The sequence below is a fragment of the Berghia stephanieae genome, chromosome 7 (assembly GCF_034508935.2).
Source record: "Berghia stephanieae isolate SIO BIC M18660-M18661 chromosome 7, UCSD_Bste_1.3, whole genome shotgun sequence".
NCBI classification, from domain to species: Eukaryota; Metazoa; Mollusca; class Gastropoda; order Nudibranchia; family Aeolidiidae; genus Berghia; species Berghia stephanieae.
The window spans coordinates 57,777,999-57,793,432 of NC_088366.1; the positions used below are offsets into that span (position 1 = coordinate 57,777,999).

At 38.4% G+C, this 15,434-nt stretch overlaps 1 long non-coding RNA gene across 1 annotated transcript in view; it reads left to right on the forward strand.

Annotated features, from left to right (window-relative positions):
* The window catches only part of LOC144977564 (uncharacterized), a 248,304-nt gene that overhangs the window by 20,848 nt on the left and 212,022 nt on the right, over positions 1-15,434 (forward strand). The window lies entirely within an intron of this gene.

Here is a 15,434-nt window from a genome sequence, read left to right on the forward strand (position 1 = left end):
GCCGTTACAGCGTTGTCTTTGTCCGAAAAAATTGTAATATCGCCTAACAGGCGTCATGTCCTGTCCTACATGTTAAATGTTGCTGTTGACCAGGGACCCCTTGTAAAGGGCTTTGGGCACATTAGTGGATATTGCGCTATATTAAGCTCAATTTTTATTTAAATTTTTTTTTTTTATATTGACATGAGATTTAGTATTTAGCCAAGCAACCCAACCATGGGGTGTTCGAAGGAAAATGGGTGCAATAATTTTCTTTCCGAAGGGGATAAATAACAATGTGAAATTGAAAGTAAGCTTCAATTTAATATACGAAAACAGATGAAATGGACGTTTCGGGTTTCCCCTTTATCAACAAAACAGGATGAATGAAACACTACAGATGAATGAGATAATGTGGTATTGGCGTTGTTAAAGATGAATAAACAAAAACATTGATGGGCAGGAAATAGTAGATATGCCCCTTTGTGAGGAAGCACGAATTAAAATAGAACTATAGATATTTATAAAAGATGGGCAATTAAGTCAAAGCTTACATTTCAATTTCACATTGTTATTTATTTCCTCGAGCTTCGAGCAGCAACATTATTTACATTTCGAAAGGGATACCGTTGAACCCTCGGGTTTATTTGATATTTGTGACCCTTCGTCTCGAAACGGTTATTATGTCGGAATGGATTGGACCCGGAAAGTGACTTTAGAAATTAATTGATAGTAAATACCAATTTTTGAGCTTTTTCATTGTGAGAAATTGTCTTCATTCTGTAATTACAAATCGAAACAAACCCCAAGTTTCATGTTTTTGTCAATAAATTCAATTTTTTGCACCCAAGTCATCCCGACATAATACCGTTTTAGAGACGGTGAGTCACATTTATACATTTATTTATATTTATTTATATTATTTATACATTGTCACTATTAATTGTGGACATAATCTTAGTCATGTTCAGTAAGTGCCAAATCACAGCACTAAAAGCTACCACGCGAAAAAACCCCCAAAAAAAGTGCTATTTAATAATATTATGCATGATGTATTATTACAACAAGAACACTGTAAAATTCAATAGGAAAATTATTATAACAATCCGTGCACCCTCTTGTAGATAGTGTGAAAATCTATGGTTACGCACTATCCTCATAATCATCGTCATCGTATTACGTATTACGTATTACGTATAGTGGAAAAGGTGATGATACCGTAAAGGCCGTACGCTGACAAAACGCTTTTCATCTTCATGCGGCGATGTGGTCTTTTGTGCTTTGTCGTGGTCTGTGCGGCTATTGTCGTCTAATAAAAAAGGGATGCACTCGCCTTCGGATCGGAAGGTCCTGGGTTTCGAGTTTGGCGTTGAGTGTTGTCCAAGGACTCAACTATGCGCGAGCGAGGCTCGAACCCAGGACTTCCGATCCGAAAGCGAGGGGCACTCAATAGACCCCATAGCCGCACGGATCACATAGCCGCACAAAAGAAATTGAAAGGGGGAGAACGCTCCCTCCCCCCCCCCCAAAAAAAAAAATAATAAAAAAACAAAAACAAACAAAAAACAAAACAAAAAAACAAAACAAAAAAAAAAACCCAACAAAAAACAAAGCAAAACAAAACAAACAAAACAACAAACAAACCCAAATAACAACAAAATATTGAGCTTTGTATAAATAGCGAAATATACACCAAACGCACTCCAAGCGTAGATATACATACCAATAGTGGAAAAACAAAACAAAAAGTGCTTCTGGCGAAAAAATGGAAAAAAAAAAAAAAAAGCGTGTTTTGTCGTTGTTCACCATTCCAACAGAAACTGGTCATTCATTCATTCCTTAGTCAAGTGTTTATCATTGCAAGGGGTCGTTGGTCAAGGACTTGTGGCTGCATAAACAATGGCCCGGGCGCCCCTCACTTTGCTGAATCACGCTCTCGGCGTTAAAAGTAATGAAGATGATCGTAATGTTACCGCGGTTATTTATTCTTTCCTCAATCTTATGTCATTATCGGGGTTTTGTTATTACTTTTCTTCCTCTTTGTTATTGTTAGTATACCTCGTTGTTGATGTTCTTTACGCCATGTTGGTTTTAATAATATTTATTTTAGTCACCGTAAATCATGATCTCTGTACATCATCATCATTTCATCATCATCTTTATCATCATCATCTTCATCATCATTCATCATCATCAATCATCCTCATCATCAACGTCGTCGTCACCATCATCATCATAATCATAATCACATCATCATTTTCGTCGTCGTCGTCATCATCATAATCTCATCATCATCATCTCATCATACACTTCATCATAATCACAAATGAAAACCCCCCCCCCCCTTCCCCAAAAAAAAAGCAAACAACAAAACAAAACAACAAAAAAAAAAAAACAGAAAAAAAAAAACAAAAACAAACCAACCAAACAATACAAAAAACAAAAAGAAAACAAACAAAACAGAGCAAAAACAAAATACAAAACAAAAGTACTCCAAACAAAAACAAACGCTGGGATCGACCCTTTCCCCTTCATACCCATTCATCATACCCTTATAGTTATATAATATATAATGTAAAAACTTCATTACTCTAATACAGTGACATCTATATATAAATTTATATATTTTATATATATATATATATATATATATGTATATATTATTATATATATATATATATTATATATGTAATACAAATTGTCACTCATATTTTTTTGTGGCCGAGGGCGTTCGTTTCTGGGTCTCTTTACACGTCCTCAGTTGGCGTAATCCTTAATAATGTCCGAAAAAAAAATTCTTACTCCAAACGAATTGCTTGTTCTTGGGTTTTTTGTTACGCCGACTGAGGACGTGTAAAGAGACACAGAAACGAACGTTCGGCCACAAAAAATGTGGGGTGACAATTTGTATTCTATATTAGCTTAACCACCATTATCGAGCACTTTGTACTACGAGTACCCACCAACACTCTTATATAAATAAATAAATATATATATATATATATTCATATATATATATCACATATATATATATTATTTATATATATTATATATATATATATATATATATATATATATTATTGAAGTCCTTGCTCTAATAATTTTACGGCTCTAGATTTTGAAATAAAATATCATTTTGATGTGACAGATTTATTGTAATACCTGTCTACCTGTCGTTAGATTGCTTTTGCTATCATCACGGAGATAAGACAACCATTACAACCCCCCCCCCCCCCCCGTCCCCCAATACCCCTCCCCCCCCCCCCCTTCCCCCAATACCCCCCCCCCCCCCCCCCCGTCCCCAATACCCCCCCCCCCCGTCCCCAATACCCCCTACCCCCCCCGTCCCCAATACCCCCTACCCAGGACAGATTGACACAAACAGACTCAACGAATCCATTAGGCTACGACATTGTTACAGGATACATACACAGTCTTCGTCTGATCTGAGTTACTGAATCACAGTTCAATTTATGTAAGATATATTAGTGCTTTATATATATTTATATTTTATATATATATATATATATATATATATATATATATATAAAATATAAATTGTCACTCACATTTATTGGCCGAGACGTTCGTTTCTGTGGGTTTATTCCACGTCCTCAGTCGGCGTAATTTTCCGAAGAAAAAATTTGTATTCCAACGAGGTAAATATATATATATTTATATATATATTTATATATAATATATATATATATATATATATTATATATATAATGATCTTTTTATATAGCGCAATATCCCCTAAACGTGATCAAAGCGCTTTCGAAGGGTCACTGACCAACAGCGACACTTATTAACATGGAGAACGAGACATTACGCCTGTTAGGCCATATCACCATTTTTTTCCAAACAGAGGCAGCGCTGTTAATGTCAGGTACTGATCAACTATGCGCTGAGCGAGGCTCGAACCCAGGACCTTCCGAAAATATCACAAGACCCCAGTCAGAATATACCAGTCGTTTGCTCCCCCCCCCCCCCCCCCCCCCCCCCCCCCCCCCCCCCCCCCCCCCCCCCCCCCCCCCCCCCCCCCCCCCCCCCCCCCCCCCCCCCCCCCGACTTTTCCAAGTTGTGAAATTGTTTTGTTTATGCATTTGTACTTTTTAGTCACAAGACATACCAAAAAAAAAAACAAAAAAAACAAAACAAAAAAAAAACATCGAACGTTGTGCAACGTAATGTAATGCGATTCAATCACCAACTGCAAATCAACACAAAAATGATGCATGACAAATGCCATGAACAAGTTCCAACTACAGACATTAGAAAATCGACGAAAAACGTCGATGCTCGCTCACTCACTCACTCACTCACGTACTCACTCAATCCTTTCTGGGCCTGCTGGCACTAGAGGCGAAGCAAGGGATCTCCATTTGGTCTTGTCAGTTGCTATTCTTAGGGTCATCACAAAGGACAGACCTCTCTGCTTTAGGCCACTCTCCACCTGTATGTCTACATGTCTCTATAGGGCGGTCTCGCTTCTTCTTTCCTTGAGGCGTCCATCGCTGAACCTTCAGGATTCAGATATGGCCCAACCATTGCCATATTTTCCTTTTAATGAGATTTCACAGACTCATGGCACTGTATTAACCCTCTCCTTACCACCTGTTGAAAAATCGTCACATTTGTTACGATGCAACTGTCACTTTTCTCATCCAGATTTCATTTTTATTTTGCTATATCTATATCTATAAAAACTTGACATTATGAAATATAGCTCATATTGTCAAACAATAGTATGTATAGAATGCGCTTGTTGCTTTTCTGTTTGAGTAAGAAATGTCTGGTTTTGTGTTTCATGGGTGTGAAATTTTGTGGAAAATTCTAAAAATGGATGGTAAGGAAAGGGTTAAACAATCAATAGCGACAAAACACCACTCAACATTGTGCCGTTCATAGCGGGACTCCAACCTCGGGACCTACTTACTGGCGAGTCCAAAGGCGAGATGATGATGATGATAATGATGATGATGAGGAGGAGGAGGATGAGTAGGAGGCGGATGATGATGATGCAGATGATGATGATGATGATGATGATGATGATGATGATGATGATGATGATGATGAGGAGGAGGAGGAGGAGGAGGAGGAGGAGGAGGAGGAGGAGGAGGAGGCGAAGGCGAGAAGAAGACAACAAAGCCGCCCAAAATGTATCTTTTGCCATTGTATCACAGAACTCTTCTCTTGATTCTGGGCATGGAGTGTAAATACAACCGAAGCCATTGTAAACTTAAGGCCTGATCGTAGGCATCGTTAACTTATAGCCTGTCACTAAAACCCACTAAGATCCATATTTTGACGTAATTTTTAGGTGTATGGATCGCCTAGCGTAGCCATCGTTAACATATATAGTCTGACACTAGAACCGCAGCCATCATTATGTTAGATAGTTCGAAGATGACGTCACTCGGGTCTTTGTTATTATTTTTTGCCATCCGCGTTTATGAGTAATGCTCACTGAACTGTATTAACCGGACTATAAACGGTCATGGATACACACAGTTTTGTGTGTTTGTCCGTTATACTTCCGGATGGCAATGTTATAAGCTTCTCATCCAAGCGCATACTATCTATAGCCTGACACTGGAAATCCAAAAGGACTGGCATTTTGACGTCATTATTTGGTTTTTGCACCGCCTAGTGAGTTGTCGTTAGTAGTGCTCATGGAAACAAGTGGCCCCATTGGTTGAAATATTGAATACAACTCACGATTTGTTTTCTTTTGTGGCCAAAGACTTGTCTTTTGACGTCATTTTTTGGTCATTGTCAGGCTATAAGTTTACTATGGCTTCGATAACGAAAGTAAAAAGTGAGTTGTTCTTAGAATTGCTCAAGGAAATAAATGATTCCATTGTTTAAGCTATGATTACAACTCACAAATATGTTTTCTCCTCGTGATTTTCGTCTTTATGATGACTTCTTTGGGGGTTAGTACGTGGCCTTCGTAAAGTTATGGCCTGAAACTGTAGCCATCATTATGTTATAGCCTGACACTGAAATCCAAAAGGACTGGCATTTTGACGTCATTATTTGGTTTTTGCACCGCCTAGAGAGTTGTCGTTAGTAGTGCTCATGGAAACAAGTTATTTCATTGGTTGAACTATTGAATACAACTCACGATTTGTTTTCTTTTGTGGCAAAAGACAGGCATTTTGACATCATTTTTTGGTCAGTATCAGCGTGGCCTTCGTAAAGTTACTGACAAAAATGACGTCAAAATGCCAGTCTATCTATAGATAGTTCGAAGATGACGTCACTCAGGCCTTTGTCATTGTTTTTGCCATCCACGTTTGTGAGTTGTTCTCACTAAACTGTATTAACCAGACTATAAAAGTTCATGGTTACACAGAGTTTGTGTGTTGGTCCGTTATACTTCCGGATGGCAATGTTGTGAACTCCTTGGACAAGCGCATTCTATCTATAGATAGAATGAAGTTGAAGTCACTCAGGTCTTTTTATTGTTTTTTTGCCATCCACTTTTATGAGTAATTCTCACTGAACTGTATTATCAGACTATAAATGTACATGGTCACACAGAATTTTTGTGTGTTGGTCAGTTATACTTCAGGATGGCAATGTTGTGAGCTCCTTAGCCAAGCGCATACTATCTATAGAACCCACCCTCCACGTTTCGTCTCGTGTACGTCCCGCTGGGCATGCCGCTGATGTTACCGATAAGATTTGTGGAGTTGCTAGTAAATGTAAAATGATTGGGCGGGTGGTTGGATGGGAGCATCACCTTGAATCATATACCTATGATGTTCGCATGGGTGTACGATCCGATAGTGATGTCGTTTCTTCTTCTCTTTACTAGCCCAACCTGCTTCTTTGGTTTGTGATTGTATTTTTGACAGGGGATATTTTTTTTTCTGTAAATCTTCTGCCTGTTTGTTCTTGGTTATTTATAATTTAGCTTATGATATCTTTAGGTTATGATTTTGATTTACATTTGTACTATTTTTGTTAGATTGCTTGTTTTTTTTGTTTCAGCGGTCTCTCATATTATAACCTCAATTGTGTTGGAAGAGACCTAAAGCAACAAACAAACAAAAAACAAATAAAATGATTGGTGTCTGAGGAACGTTACAGTGAAATGCATTGGGTGGTATAGGTGGTTGTGGTGGTGGTGGTGATGATGATGATGGTGATGATGATGACGACGACGACGACGACGATGATGATGATGATGATGATGATGATGATGATGATGAGGAGGAGGAGGAGGAGGAGGAGGAGGAGGAGGAGGAGGAGGAGGAGGAGGAGGAGGAGAGAAGAAGAAGAAGAAGAAGGGAGATGAGGATGGTGATGATTAGCAATCTAAACACGAAGGTCAAGGGGAATGGTTCGACTGCCAACTATCTAACTGCCGGGCATCTCATCAATCAGGCGATGGGGGGGGGGGGGGGGGGGGGGGGGGGGGGGTTATCGATAATTGATACGCGAGTTGCCAGACTTAGACAACATTACATTGAATGAAGTGGAAGGCAACGTAACACACAGCAAGTTGTGAGTGTGCAGGACGCGTGCAACAAGTCGTAACATCAGCACATCGAATCGAATTGGCAGCACATTACACATTACACAGAGGCTTTGGGTGAGGCTGGGAGGAGTTGAAATTGGTTTGGAAAAGAGGCTTTGGGTGAGGCTGAGAGGAGCTGATTTTGGTTTGGAAAAGAGGAAATAAAATTAAATGGGCTTTGTGTGAATGTGTGTAGTCGGTGTTAACACGGTTGTCATATTGAAGTTTTACAGCTAAATTGGAGAGAAAAAAAACTTGGCTTTTATTCAAAGCAGTTTGGTTTGAGAATTTTTTTTTAACAGTTTGGCATGGGATTTTCTTTTTTTTTTTTTTTTACAGTTTGGCATAAGAATTTCATTTTTTTTTTATAGTTTGACATGGATTAAACAAATATTTTTTTTTTTTTTACATTTTGGGTTTTTAAAATAATTTTGCAAACATTACCTAATTTTACTTTATAGGCAACTTTTTTTCAGGCCATTTGATATTTTTCTATGACTAAATTGGCATTTTTGTAAAATAATTTTGGCAAACTTGTGTGTACGTGTGTGTATGTATGTATGTATGTATGTATGTATGTATGTATGTTTGTGTGTGTGTGTGTGTGTGTGTGTGTGTGTGTTGGGAAGGGGGAAGAGGATTGTCTTGGAACGTATCTGGATCGATCGTGGGTTTATTGGTGGATTTAACGCACGGGCTGTAAACTGTAAATGTGACCCACCGTGTCAAAGCGGTATTATGTCGGGATATAAACTCGGTTAGGGAAATTGAATTCATATCCACAAATATCAAACTTGGGTTTACTTTCTCTACGTCATGGTGGAATATAAATACTATTTATTGCTTTGCAAAAACTTCTAAGGTCCAATTTCTCATCATTCGATCTCTAAGTTTACATTTTTGGGTTATGAATCATCCCGACATAATACCGTTTTGAGACGGAGGCTCACAAATGTAATGCAGTCTATCAGAGGAAATGGAGATTGGTGTCAATAAAATAGGCGAAGAGTATGAGATATCCTCGTCCTTTTTGGATAACTTGCTAAATTTTTTTTTGGGAATGAATTTCTATTATTCATCTCTTTGGGAATGGTTTAAAAAAAAAACAACTTTTGGGTTGGGAGACTTTCCATAGGCTACAAGATACATCCCAAGTATTCTTTTTCTAGTAGGGGGTTTGGGAAGGGGGGGGGGGGCTTTTTAAAAAAAAGTCTTCCCCCTCCCAAACCCCCTACACTAGAACTTCTAGTAGGGGGGTTTGGGAGGGGGGAGACTTAAAAACAAAAGTTTGCCCCCTCCCAAACCCCCTACTAGAACAAGAATACTTGGGATGTAGAAGCTTATGGAAGGTCTCCCTTTGGGTCTATTCCAAGGGAAGACTGGGAATAACCGGAGGGGTTTCGAACTCGGTACTTTCAGGTTACGAAGCAAAGAGCATACTACTGTGTGTGATCAGTCACTCAAGTCGCGGTCCAAGAGCTGATTGACGTCATCTTCGTTTATTCTATAGCCTAATGAGCAAGGAGGCCAATTTTGCTAAGCTGATACACTTTTAAAAAAGTGAGCTTTTATATAGAGCAATATCCACTAAAGGTGCTCAAAGCGCTTTACAAGGGGTCCCTGGTCAATAGCAACATTTATAAAACGATATACGACGGCTATATTACCATTATTTTTTTTTCCGACAAAGACAACGCCATTGACGATAAGGTCCTAATTTTTACTTCCGAGAAAGGTGACAAAATAATATGAGTAAAGAGCATGTTCCAAGGACTATGCGCCGTTCAGAGCGGAACTCAAACCCAGGAGCTTCCTATCCAAAAGCGAGTGTCATACCACAGGACCATATAGCCGTACATAAGGATCAATTGTGACCCTTCGTCTCAAAACGGTATTAAGTCGGGATGACTGAGATGATGAAAATTGAATTTTTAGCCAAAAATGTCAGACTTAAGTTGAGTTTATATTCTTTATAAAGGAGAAAGAATATCATATTTCACTGTGCTAAATACCAACGTTTCATATTTTTGACCAGTTTGACGTTAATTTGACTTTTTAGCATCTGGTCCATCCCGACATAATACCGTTTTGAGACGTTTGGTCACAATTTATTCATCATTATAATTTGTAGTTAAACAAAATCCGACCAAAATGAAAAAAAAGTGTTTTGTTGTTTTGTTGTACGACAGAACAGGTACACAAGTGACCTTGGTAGTCTTGTCTGTATGATGATGATATCTAGATCTAGTATTGTCTGTATGATGATGATATAGATCTCACAGACCAGCCAGACACACTCTGGCACCATCTGATGCCATACAGGAAGTGACACGGAAGTGTGGCTAGAATGACAACCACAGCGGATACGATATTGTGATCCAGCCTAGATATTACCGAGTTATAGTTGCTCACCGAACGGACACCGAACGAACGACTTACCGATCACGTGATCAGTTTTTTCTCGCGTCCTCTCGTCTAATCTCGTCACTCCGGAATAGAAAGAGGAGGCGGAGCTTATATGATATAACGCAATGAAAGTTCTGTCCGATGACGGGTGGGGGGATATCACCTCTCCAAAACTTACCTTATTATATTATGAGATCTTGAGATTCTTATCCAATCATCGATTGCTCGTTTGACAGTTCGCTTGTGAACAGTTAGGAGACCATCTCTTGATTTATGGGCAGGCGGCTTTGCGTAAAGGCGGTGAGTGTTGTATACGTCAAAGAGTACCGCTGACCGATGGGTAAATAGTGGTTGTGTAACCCAAAAGCCCCGCCGACTCGACTGCAAGGTCTTGTATGTAATAGTTGCGTCACCGTCTCAACGCTCAGGAAGTAATTAGTGAGGACTCTCAGTATATATATATTAAAAAAAAAAAACAACGCTTTTGAATCACACGAGATACATCAGTGTGCTCGTCGCATTGAGAATTGAAAAATGAGATATAAATCAAGAAAACCGACCGGAAAATAAAGAAATATCATTAAATTTAAAAAATTGAGCAATATTTTTTTCAAAATCAATCTACTAGAAAAAATTTTTATTTCTAAACCTATTTTTGTGAAACAAAGATAAATGTTCTCCTTTTTGCAAGCTGATTCAAACAATGTGGTTTTCAAATTTATCGTATACGTAATCATTTGGAAGCTCCCGAGAAAGGTATTTATGTGTAATCTCTTTCACACACACGCGCGCGCACACACACACACACAAACACACAAACATATACAAACAATACACAAACAATACACATCCCTGGTCATCTATTGCCTATATTATTAATGTTAATATATACATCCCATGCTGATTGTCACTACCCCCCCCCCCCCCCCCCCCCCCCCCCCAACCATTTCCACCATCCAAGTACCAGCGGCCTTTTCTCTTTGATTTCGTATCATGGTCTACCCGAAGCCCAACACCTCGATCGTTTGTGGGTCAACCCCCCCCCCCCCCTCCCCCCACCTTCGCCCGTAATCAATTTATAATTTTCTCTCTGTATAGAGCGCCACGTGCACAATTATATACTATTGAATGACACTGACCTTGCCCCTCCCCTAACACAAGCCAACAGCAACCCAAGCTATCCTCTATCACGTGACCTTAGATCCGATGCTGCATACCGCTTGAGAGTCTTCACTATCCAGATCTCGTTCATGGTCACGTGAGAAGGCTATATCCGTTCGGGTTCGGCGTTCGGCGTCTCGTTCGACCCGATTTCGTTAAAAGCCTATTATATCGTGTGTATCATCTCAATTGGATTCAGTAGTCTAATGTCACGCCGCCCGCCAACGGCGGCCATCTTGGTTCTAAACAAAGAAAATCATTACTTTTTATTCTTCATGCTGGCTAGAACTTTTCATATGCCTTGTGATCAGAATGTGTAAAAGTCAAAACATGATCAAATGTATGTGTTTTTTTCCTCTGGATACCCTTTATGCTCGCCGGAGAAATATTTCATACGGGCGTCCGCCATTGTTCCGGTAGTTTAGAGTCAGTGTTACTAAGTTACCATGCGTCATTAGGAAGGAAGTGACGTTACGACTGTTGAAGAGTATTATTATTCACCTTGTCTGGATTTCTTTGATGGTATGGAATACAACAATGCTATTTACCTTTACCGATGTTCCATGTCAGACACGACGTTGGAGATCATCGTTCGCCAGCTCTCTCTCTCATCTGCGAGTTTCGCACATTGATTTATGGGGCTTCCTACGTACGCTGCGACATTTCCAAGCCAGCTTGTCCTTCTTCGTCCTCGACCACGCTTGCCTTCTATCTTTCCCTCTGCAATGGTCTTCTGTAGTGAGTCGTGCCTTCTGATGTGGCCGAAATATCGGGTTATCCTCTTTCTAATAGTTGAAATGATCGTTGTTGATGTTATTCCTAAAGTTTGGAGTACTTGATGATTTGTTTTCTTTTCCTTCCAGGATACCCTTGCAATTCTTCTATAGGTCCACATCTCAAATGCTCTGAGTTTCTTTTCTAGTGTCTTTGTCAGAGACCATGTTTCACATCCATAAAGTAGTGTTGACCAAATGTAGCATTTTGCCAGACGTGTTTTTGTGGTAAGTGATAGGTCGTGGGATGTGATTAGGGAATGCTATAAGATATAGATAATAAATAGAAATTAAATACTGCACACATTCCGAGTAAGGCTTCCTTAACCCTCTCCTTACCAACTACAGGAAAATCGTCACATTTGTTACGATACAATGAACATGTTTCTTAATCAGATTTGTTTTGTACATTACAACATTTTATAAAAAATCCTTGTTTTATAAATCTTGCTATGCTGCACAAAAACATGCATATCTAGTATGTAGTAAAAGGTCAAGTTCTGTGTTGGGTAGGTATAGCATTTCTGGAAATATCATGAATATGGTCGGTAAGGAGAGAGTTAAACCGTGGCCTTTGTAAAGCTATGGCCTGATACTGACCAAAAGTGACGTCAAAATGCCATTCTTTTGCCACAAAAGAAAACAAATCGTGAGTTGTATTCAATGGTTCAACCAATGAAATGACTTGTTTCCATGAGCTCTACTAACGACAACTCACTAGGCGGTGCAAAAAAACAAATAATGACGTCAAACTGCCAGTCCTTTTGGATTTCAGTATCAGGCTAGAACATAACGATAGCTACAGTAAAACACGGTTTCCTCGAACACACAGTTTCCTTCCAGCCTAGATATTATATCGTATCATCTCAATTATTATACACCTTGTCTGATTTTCCGATGGCATGGAATACGACAATGCTATAAGAAAATTGAAATTAAATACTGCTCATTCCGAGTACGGCTTCCTTCACCCTCTCCTTACCAACTATAGGAAAATCGTCACATTCGTTACGATACAACCAACATTTATCTTCTTCAAATTTCTTTTGTACATCATAAAATTTAAAGAAAATGAACAGTGTGTTGTAGAGCCTGTTTTGCTATAGAAATTAGATCTCTATGCATCGCAAGTACTTACTGCTATTGTGTTTGAGTGATAAAAAAAATATATTTTTGTGTTAGTTGGGTGTGAATTTTTCGGTTCATCGATCACGTTTTCCTCGAACACGGTTCAACGATCACGGTTTCCTCGAACACACAGTTTCCATAAACTCAGTTTCCTCGAACGTATTCGAATGTCCGAACATCTACCTATCTATCTGTTTGCCTGTCTGTCTGCTTGTCGGTCTGACTGTCTGTCTATCTGCCCCCCCCCCCTCTCTCTCTCTCTCTCTCTCTCTCTCTCTCTCTCTCTTTCTCTCTCTGTCTGTTTGTCTCCCTCCCTCCCCCTCTCTCTTTCTCCCTCGCCCTTTCTCTATTTTTAACCCGACAGGTAAACAAATACCTTGTAAGGAAATGCACGGGTCGACATATCCTCGTAAGCACCTCCAACATTGCATGTAATTTGTTGCCCACCGCGTCAATCTGGTTTTATGTCGTAATCGATGCTGTGCGTTTAGGTAAAATACTCCCTACCTCCACCAGTCGGATATAACGTACCAAAGGCACAAAACTATGAGTAACTATCCTTCAGCGTTTTTAGTCTGATTGATATGATTGAGAACTCATCACTAAAATGGCTATCTAAAATCAGTAACAAGAGTTGAGTGATATCAAGTTCATTCCCTCCATGAATTGGATGAAGGGATTTGATATTTAAGTCAAAATAATCAGAAAGATGAAATTTGAAGTTTTTTAAAAAAAAGTTTGATAAACAAAAATCCGATCTCCCCAACAATGCATATTATGTCAACTTAAATTCTATGATAAAATAAAGTTAACGTCACTCAGGTCTTTCTTGTTGCTTTTTGCCATCCACGTTTATGAGTAATTCTCACTTAACTGTATTATCCAGACTATAACAGTTCATGGTTACACCTTATCTTGTGTGGTGGTCCGTTATACTTCCGGATGGCAATGTTGTGAGCTTCTTACCCAAGCGCATACTGTCTATATGCTAATATCAAAGTTGAATTACGAGCATCAGGGTTCCTCCCGGCATGGTACCGTTTTGGCACGACTGTTCACAATTTGACAAAATCATCCAAAACACACATCCCAGATTTCAGGCCTCTCCATTTAGACACACACCATAGATAGATGGTTTAATGTTTACCTTTCGCAAATCAAAATTGTCATAGCATCCCTTTGGACACTCAGTCAGCAGCGACCACGATATAGATAGAACGAAGTTGACGTCACTCGGGTCTTTGTTATTGTTTTTGGCCATCCGCGTTCATGAGTAATTCTCACTAAACTGTATTAACCAGACTATAAACGTTCAAGGTTACACATAGTTTTGTGTGTTGGTCCGTTATACTTCCGGGTGGCAATGTTATGAGCTTCTTAGCCAAGCGCATACTATCTATAGATAGAATGCGGTTGGCCAAGGAGTTCACAACATTGCCATCCGGAAGTATAACGGACCAACACACAAACTCTGTGTAACCATGAACTTTTATAGTCTCGTTAATACAGTTTAGTGAGAACAACTCACAAACGCGGATGGCAAAAACAATAACAAAGGCTGAGTGACGCCATCTGCATACTATCTATAGATAGAACGAAGTTGACGTCACTCGGGTCTTTGTTATTTAAAAACAATTTTTAATTTTTAGCCATCCGCGTTTATTCTCACTTAACTGTATTAACCAGACTATAAAAGTTCATGGTTGCACATAGTTTTGTGTGTTGGTTCGTTATATTTCTGGATGGCAGCAGCCAAGCGCATAGTATCTATAAATAGATTGATGAGTGATGAAAAAATCGTATATCATATCTATTGTAATAACAATTATCCTATAAGATATTAATTGTGTAAATCTATTGCAATGACACTAGATAGAAAATATAAATTGTTTAGATATACTGTAATAACAAAAGATAAAGAATACAAATTGTATACATCTCTGTAATAACAAAGATAAAAGAATACAAATTGTATACATCTCTGTAATAACAAAATATAAAAGAATACAAATTGTATACATCTCTGTAATAACAAAATATAAAAGAATACAAATTGTATAAATATCTATAATAACAGAAGATAAAAGAATACAAATTGTATAAATCTCTGTAATAACAAAAGGTAAAAGAATACAAATTGTATAAATCTCTGTAATAACAAAAGATAAAAGAATACAAATTGTATAAATCTCTGTAATAACAAAAGATAAAAGAATACAAATTGTATAAATCTCTGTGATAACAGAAGATAAAAGAATACAAATTGTATAGATCTCTGTAATAACAGAAGATAAAAGAATACAAATTGTATAAATCTCTGTAATAACAGAAGATAAAAGAATACAAATTGTATAAATCTCTGTAATAACAGAAGATAAAAGAATACAAATTGTATAAATTCTGTAATAACAGAAGATAAAAGAATACAAATTGTAATAATCTCTGTAATAACAGAA